The sequence below is a fragment of the Mustelus asterias genome, chromosome 4, assembly GCF_964213995.1.
Source record: "Mustelus asterias chromosome 4, sMusAst1.hap1.1, whole genome shotgun sequence".
NCBI classification, from domain to species: Eukaryota; Metazoa; Chordata; class Chondrichthyes; order Carcharhiniformes; family Triakidae; genus Mustelus; species Mustelus asterias.
Window position 1 is genome coordinate 46,311,908 of NC_135804.1, and position 8,162 is coordinate 46,320,069.

General features: G+C 45.6%; 1 pseudogene; it reads right to left on the bottom strand.

Annotated features, from left to right (window-relative positions):
- Positions 1-5,212: 5,212 nt before the first annotated feature.
- On the bottom strand, positions 5,213-7,466 carry LOC144493098 (deoxyribose-phosphate aldolase pseudogene; annotated as a pseudogene).
- Between the last annotated feature and the right edge of the window lie 696 nt (positions 7,467-8,162).

The following is an 8,162-nucleotide window of genomic DNA, read 5'->3' on the forward strand; positions in this document are numbered from 1 at the left end:
CCGTAACTCTATGTATTTACCCTGCTAATCTCCCTGACACTAAGGAGCAATTTAGCACGGTCAATCAACCTAACACACCGCTCTTTGGACTGTGAGAGGAAACCGGAGCACCCGGAGGAAACCCACACGGACACAGGGAGCACATGCATATTCCACACAGATAGTCAACCAAGGCCGGAATTGAACCCGGGTCCCTGGTGCTGTGAAGCAGCAGTACTAACCACTGTGCCACCCTTATTATTGTTGGTCATGTTGTTACCTTAATGAGCAGTGGATGTGTTGCTGTACTAAAAGAGCAGTTTGAATTGAATAGGTCTCCTAGAACTTGCCTGAGTCTGGACTTACCCCAGTTCCAGTTGGAAACCTTACTCGGACAAATACCAAACCAAATCAAAATAATGAGTTAGTGCTGTTTTTGATCATCATTGTATCTTTGATGACGTAGAAGCAGTGTAGTAAACAATTATTCAAAATACGCTTGAAAATATATTGGCCCTGGTCAGGTAGTCGGAGACTGGAGGTACCCTGGAAGCTGTGCAATGGCACTCCTCGAAAACCCAATGCAAGGATTCAGTAGTAATTGCCTGGGAAGCTTACACTTTTGATGAGCAATTCCCGTGTTCCTTGGGATCCTCCACAAAAGTCTCCAACTTTGAATTAGAATTGGAGACTTTGGAAGTTTCAACTTATTACCTGGATAGTTACCTAGGAAATATTAGACAGAAAAATCCTGGTCTAAACCCTGGGGTAACTATGCAACTCACCCTCAAGCAGGCATGGGTGGTCTTCCTCCAACGATCCAGAGCTACGAGGAAGCAGTTCCATTTCAGCTACATCTCTCATTTCTGGAGAAGCCAGGATCAGAAGACCCAGCCAGAAATGCCAAGCTTTGGTGTGGCGCAAAAAAGCAATCTGATGGTAGTGGCCACTTCTCAAAAGGTTATCTTCAGTCCTTAAAATCATTGGGGTGTACCGAGAATTAAATTATAACTGGCAATTGATGGAGTTATATGTTGGAAGATTCAAAGGCTTATTTAGACTTCATATAAAAAGCCTTACAGGCAAACCTAAATCTCAATGTATTATTCCAATGGGAAAGGTTTGTTTCACTGTTCAGCTTTTTAAATGCTTACTTTATTGGACTCAAAAAGCTAATACAGATAGATGTTTCATTAATTTCCCATTATTTGAATGCACCATATTTTTCTACCTGATGTTGAGACTATTTCTGGTAATTTACTTGGCATTTATGTTTTGAAAATGGAAAGGCAACTGTATAATGCAGATGTACATTCACATTGAACTCTCTGTCTCTCCTTATTGATTTCTCTATCGTCAATCTCATCTCCGTCTAATGCTTCTCCACGCATTCAATCATTTTGAAAGGTTCAGCTTGGATTGGGTTATTTTGCTCTGGTTTGTTGCAATTAGTATTCTAAAGGTCAAATTCATCAAGGGTGCAATACATAGATATTACTCAACGTGTATGTCTTTCCAATTATTGGTATTATCGCTAGACTATTAATCCAGGAACTCAGCTAATGTTCTGGGGACCCGGGTTCGAATCTGGCCATGGCAGATGGCGGAATTAAATTCGATAAATAATATCCAGAATTTAGAATCGACTGATGACCATGAAACCATTGTTGATTGTCGGAAAAACCCATCTAGTTCACTAATTGTCCTTTAGGGAAGGAAATCTGCCTTCCTTACCTGGTCTGGGCTACATGTGACTCCAGAGCCACAGCGATGTGGTCAACTCTCAACTGCCCTCTGAAGTAGCCAAGTGAAACACGCAACACATGGGTGGCAGGGTAGCACAGTGGTTAGCACTGCTGCTTCACAGCTCCAGGGACCAGGGTTCGATTCCTGGCTTGGGTCACTGTCTGTGTGGAGTTTGCACATTCTCCTCGTGTCTGCGTGGGTTTCCTCCGGGTGCTCCGGTTTCCTCCCACAGTCCAAAGATGTGCAGGTTAGGTTGATTGGCCATGCTAAAATTGCCCTTAGTGTCCTGAGATGCGTAGGTTAGAGGGATTAGTGGGTAAATATGTAGGGATATGCGGGTAGGGCCTGGGTGGGATTGTGGCCGGTGCAGACTCAATGGGCCGAATGGCCTCTTTCTGTGCTGTAGGGTTTCTAAAAAAAAAATCAAGGGCAACTAGGGATGGGCAACAAATGCTGGCCCAGCCAGCGACGCCCACATCCCATGGAAGATTTAAAACATTTTAAATGGTTACTCATTCCCAAAATGCTATCTTGTTGTAAATTTTAGAGTCATGCTCAACTCAAAGTAACCAATCAAATATTTTCTCTCTATGCTACAACTGGAAGGATGAACATCAATAAAATTTCCAACAACAAACTTAAGGCAAAATTAGTATTCTTGGAATAAGTTAAAAATGTGTTCATAAAACTAATGGTACACATCAACTATAAATTATATAAAAGCAAATTACTGCGGATGCTGGAATCTGAAACCAAAAGAGAAAATGCTGGAAAATCTCAGCAGGTCTGGCAGCATCTGGAAGGAGAGAAAAGAGCTGAGGTTGCAAGTCCAGATGACCCTTTGTCAAAGCTATAAATTATAAATCTACCAGGAGGAGGAGAATTTTTAATGCAAAATCCATTGACTAAAACTTACTATGGTGTATGAAAGTTAAATAGGTTGGCTTTTTAGGAGTTCCTCTTTGCTCTTAGTGCATCATTGCCAAGGTAACTAAACTCATCAGGGACAATTTGCAGCCATCAGTTGTCTGTTTCTCATGAGCATGGCAGGTGAAAAATGAAGGGGATTTTGGCCACACATTGACACCCAAGACAGGTCAGTTGGTATTTTCAAACTGACCTGTAAATTGCCGAACAGCAAAACTTATGTCGTCTTATGTCGTGCTGTTTACATCCACAAATTAGTGTTCTCGGCAGACTATGCACCATGCACACTTTGAGCATTTGCACCAAGCAGTGAGCAGCCTAACCCCGGCCTCTAGTAGTGCTTCACAAAAGGACCTGAAGTTGTTTGGAGGAGGTAATTTTGTTTCAGGTGGCATGGTGGCACAGTGGTTAGCACTGCTGCCTCACAGCGCCAGGGACCCTGATTCGATTCCTGGCTTGGGTCACTGTCCGTGTGGAGTTTGCACATTCTCCCCGTGTCTGCGTGGGTTTTCTCTAGGTGCTCCGGTTTCCACCCACAGTCCAAAGATGTGCGGGTTAGGTGGATTGGCCATGCTAAATTCTCCCTTAGTGTCAAGGGGACGAGCTAGGGTAAATGCATGGGGTTATGGGGATAGGGCCTGGGTGGGATTGTGGTCGGTGCAGTCTCAATGGGCCGAATGGCCTCCTTCTGCGCTGTAGATTCTATGATTCTATAATTTTTGTCATACCTGGAGAGCAGGAATGCTCTCCCAGCTCCACGAGGACACTGCGGCCAAGCGTGCCTGAGTCCACCTGAGATTAGATCCCATCGCTATTGCCAGGTCTGCCAGCTTTCTCAGCAAATGACCCAGCTAATCCCCCACCATCCCACAACCAGCGAGCTGCAGCAGAATTGCCCATTCCATTCCGGAGCTCGGCATTTCATTCAAATGGGACCCACCCTATGAATGGCTCGGGCCACCTGACCCAGCTGTGGGGAGGCAGCACAGTTGCTCCAACTCCTTTGGGCTCCTGTTGGGCAAAAGTCAACAATCTCAAGAATACCTTTTAATAGTTAATGTGCATTCATTCCTCTCTATATGGACATGGAGCATTCATCCCAAACAAGGGTTTATCACTTTACATTTACTGGAATAAAGTTATTTCCAAGATCAATTCTAAATCATTGCAGGGAAATAACCCAATCAAACTATGCAAATGTATTATGGCAAATATGTTAATTGAGCATATTCTCAGAGATGGATTATTCTATGCAGCCTTGTTAACAGTGCTTAGAATGGTGCAGGTAATGAGAAGGCAAAGAACATTCATGAAACGGGCGGCACGGTAGCACAGTGGTTAGCACTGCTGCTTCACAGCTCCAGGGTCCCGGGTTCGATTCCCGGCTCGGGTCACTGTCTGTGTGGAGTTTGCACATTCTCCTCGTGTTTGCGTGGGTTTTCTCCGGGTGCTCCGGTTTCCTCCCACAGTCCAAAGATGTGCGGGTTAGGTTGATTGGCCAGGTTAAAAATTGTCCCTTAGAGTCCTGGGATGCGTGGATTAGCGGGTAAAATATGTGGGGGTAGGGTCTGGGTGGGATTGTGGTCGGTGCAGACTCGATGGGCCGAATGGCCTCCTTCTGTGCTGTAGGGTTTCTATGTTTCTTTCTATGTATGAATAGCAGCCTTAACAATAAATTCAAGAACATTTTGAATTTATAAGGAGTTTTTAGAGGCCATACAATTTGGATACTATTGACACCTTTCATTGCAGAATTGTTATTTCACACTCTTGTGTGCTTCACATGTCAGGGACACAGGGTGCATCTTAAAACTGAGTTAGAATGATTCTTAAGGACACTCAGAAAGACACATGAGCTAGTGCATTCGGGACCAAAATCTGTGCATCTTGTGGTTTTATTCCAATTTTATTATCTTTTAAATTTAAATGAAAAACTGTGTTTGTATCTCCTAATGTCACAGGCTAGACTTTAATCTCACGATTTTCCCATTCCAAGTCAAAGCGCTACTCCCAGCGGGAAAGTAGAGTTTCCCGCAGGTGCAGGCAGTACTTGCTCAATGCTATTCAGCTTATTTAAATGAGCTGTCTCTCCCCCTCCTGCAGGAATCACGCTGTCCCCAACACCCCAGGCGTGTGATTCCCTGGAGTCAGGGATCAGCTGTTCTGGCTGGACAGTCTGTCAGATGTGATAATAGAGGCATTGATTTTCTTTATCAACTGAAAAAAGTTGCAGTGTTTCTCCCCTGGTTACTTTTTTAATGAGACTGAAAACAGCTCAATTTTGATACTTTTAGTACAGAAATCAAAAAGAAATTGTGAATCCCTACAGACGCAAATTATATTTTAAACATTCATATTTTAACAACTCAAAGATTTATTCAGAATATGGAAACTATTAAAGATGAGGTTAAAAATGATAACATTATTTCTATGTGATTGGAAAAGGTACAACAAACAAGTCCATTTTCAAAGCTCCAGCAAAAGTAACATACACAGAGATGGAGAAATGATACAGGGAATGAAAATTTCAACCCCTAGGTTGGTAGTTACATGTATTCTTTTAAACCATTGGCAATTCACAAGCTGCCACATGTCTTCCTGTCACGTGATGATAGATCTGTTTTTGAATGTCAGAAAGTTTAAAGTTTATTTATTAGTGTCGCAAGTAGGCTTACAATAACACTGCAATGAAGTTACTGTGAAAATCCCCTAGTCGCCACACTCTGGTGCCAGTCCGGATACACTGAGGGAGAACTTAGCACGGCCAATGCGCCTAACCAGCATGTCTTTCAGATTGTGAAACCAGAGCACCCGGAAGAAACCCACACAGACACTGGGAGAACGTGCAAACTTCACACAGACAGTGACCCAAGCCGGGAATCGAACCTGGGTCCCTGGCGCTGTGAGGCAGCAGTGCTAATCACTGGGCCCTGTTTTACCATTTTCATTCTGAGTGCTGAATCTGGGCATAATTCAGGTCCGACTTGGAAATCTGTTCTCAGGCGCCCCCATACGCACTCAACCTGAAAACAAAATCGCGAGTCTGAATCATGCTGTGGGTGGGGCTTAGCGCACGTGAAACGATCAGAGCTTTGAATTGCGCATGCGCAGTGAGAAAAAAAATTAGAAAAAACGCGCCCCTGTCACATTGCTCCCGGGCCGTAAAAGCAGCTTGGGAGTGAAGAGCGGGAGCGATGGCCCCAACAGATATCGCCCCACCCCCCACAACATACTGTCCCCCTTATCTATCCACCTCCCCACTATCCAGACCGATCGCGATCCTCTGCCCCACTTCCCCCAACCAATCACCCGCAGAGTGGCAGTGGTCCCCCCTGCACCCCCTCCCCTGTCTCCCCCCAACCAGAGAATGATCGGGCCTCCCTACTCCCCCCCCCCACCCCACCAACCAGAGAGCGATCTGGCCTCCCTCTGTCCCCACCCACCCCCCCGCCACCAGACAACAATCTGGCACCCCTCTGCCCTCCCACTGCCCCCCACCCCCATCAGACAACAATCTGGACTCCCTCTGCCCCACCAGAGAATGATCTGTCCGCCCCCCCTCCTCCCCCACCAGAGATACATCTGACCCGCCTCCTCCCGCACCCCCTCCCCCACCAGAGAATGATCTGGCCTGCCTCTCCCTCCGCCACCCACCCCCCCCCCCCCCCCCGCTTCCCACCCCAGCCTCCACCACCGATCTGAGTCAGACAGCTGTTAGAAGCTCTGAACTTACCTCTTCAGAAGCTGGAAGCGCCTGAAACAGACCTTTGCCGAGCTGGTCTGTTTCGCGCCGAATCTGGATGGCGCGAACACGATGGCAAAGGGGGAAATGCTGATAAAGTTGGGCGGGCAGCCCATTAATTCAATTTAAATGCATGCAAATGCATTTAAATCGCCGTTGCGCCCGTTTCGGGTGTGAACTGGATCGCGGCTGTTCCCGGGCCTTGGTAAAGTGGGCATCTGTGTGGACACGGGCGCGGATCGCATTAATGGCCTCACGCCTGACTTTACCAAGTTTTCGCGCCCAAAAATGGGCATGACACAGTGGTAAAATCGGGCCCACTGTGTCACTGTGCCACCCCAGTAAAGTGCTAGCTCCCAGTCAGCACAATACAGGCTTTAGCTAGTTGGTGCCTAGCTCTTCTTTGATCAATGACGACCAATGCTTCCTTCGCACTGCGAATACCACTGATCTTACAATAATAATCTCTGATGCCCACACCATCACTAGGGAAACAGGCAATGTTGCATTCACCTGTTCTTTCCCTGTAGAGGTTTTAATGAAATCAGAACCTGACATCATGACTACTAGACTAGCCTTATAATTGATCCCACTTCTCCTTTTCCTAGAATGGTCTTCATGTGACTTCTCCACAGGCATCATGACATAACTGAATCTCCTTATACGTCTCTTCTCTTTGGCCTTTCAGCGCCCAGGTTCTGTTAATTACAATATCAATTTCTCTAGCATCTTCTTCAACAGCCAATTTTAGCACCTGCACACATATCATCAGTGATGTCTGTCCAGCAGGCAAACCAGTTGCCACTGAGACAACAGAGATATTTCACTCTATATTCTTCAATGTTTCTACTGCATTAAACACCCGAGATGGATAAACAGACTCTGCAGTCGTAGCATTTATTTATTGTGTATGTTCAGACTCTCAGCAGATCTTCATGATTGTGTACAAGGCTTTGTGACAGAGTCTCTGGACATTTCAAGGTGTGTCATCACCAAATAGTGTGGTGAGGTTGATACAGGTGACAGCCTTCAATAGCCAAATAACTTCACACTTCCCTACATTATAATCCATCTTCCATCTTGCTGCTCATTCACCAATCTATCTACATCTCTTTAGGGTCGGTTTCACAGGTTCAATTCCCATACTGGATTGAGGTTATTCATGAAGGTCCACCTTCTCAACCTTGCCCCACACCCGAGGTGAGGTGATCCTCAGGTTATCACCATCACTCAGCTCTCCCCTTCAAAGCAGAGAGCAGCCTATGGTCATCTGGGACTAAGGCAACTTTACCTTATAACCAATAGAGGAGGCCAGTGATCTAAGATGGAATGAAGATTGAGAAACTAAAAGGGGTTTACTTAATCTTTGACCAAAATTATGTTGGGAGATAGGGTGGGAAATGTCAAGTTTCACTTGGTCGCTATGCGTGCGCGCACTGCTGACAGCTTGATATCCTCTGGAGTCGATTTGGTTCAGTCGCCTGAGTTGTCATTTCAATGGAATGAGTGTCACCAGAGAATCAGAAAACCTCCAGTTTTCAAAGATTTTGCTGTCATGAATAGGAGTCCAATCGTGCCGTGAATTCACACTGCAGATCACCAACTGTGCATGTGATTCATAGTGGACTGTCAGCTGCCAACATTTCAACAGGGGGCACCAATTCCATCCAGATGTTGTCTACAGAGGATTCTGCCCCAAATGTACCTCCATATAAGAACCTACTTTGCAGCAATATCAGGTTGACTCCTATGTATCCAGGAATGTTTG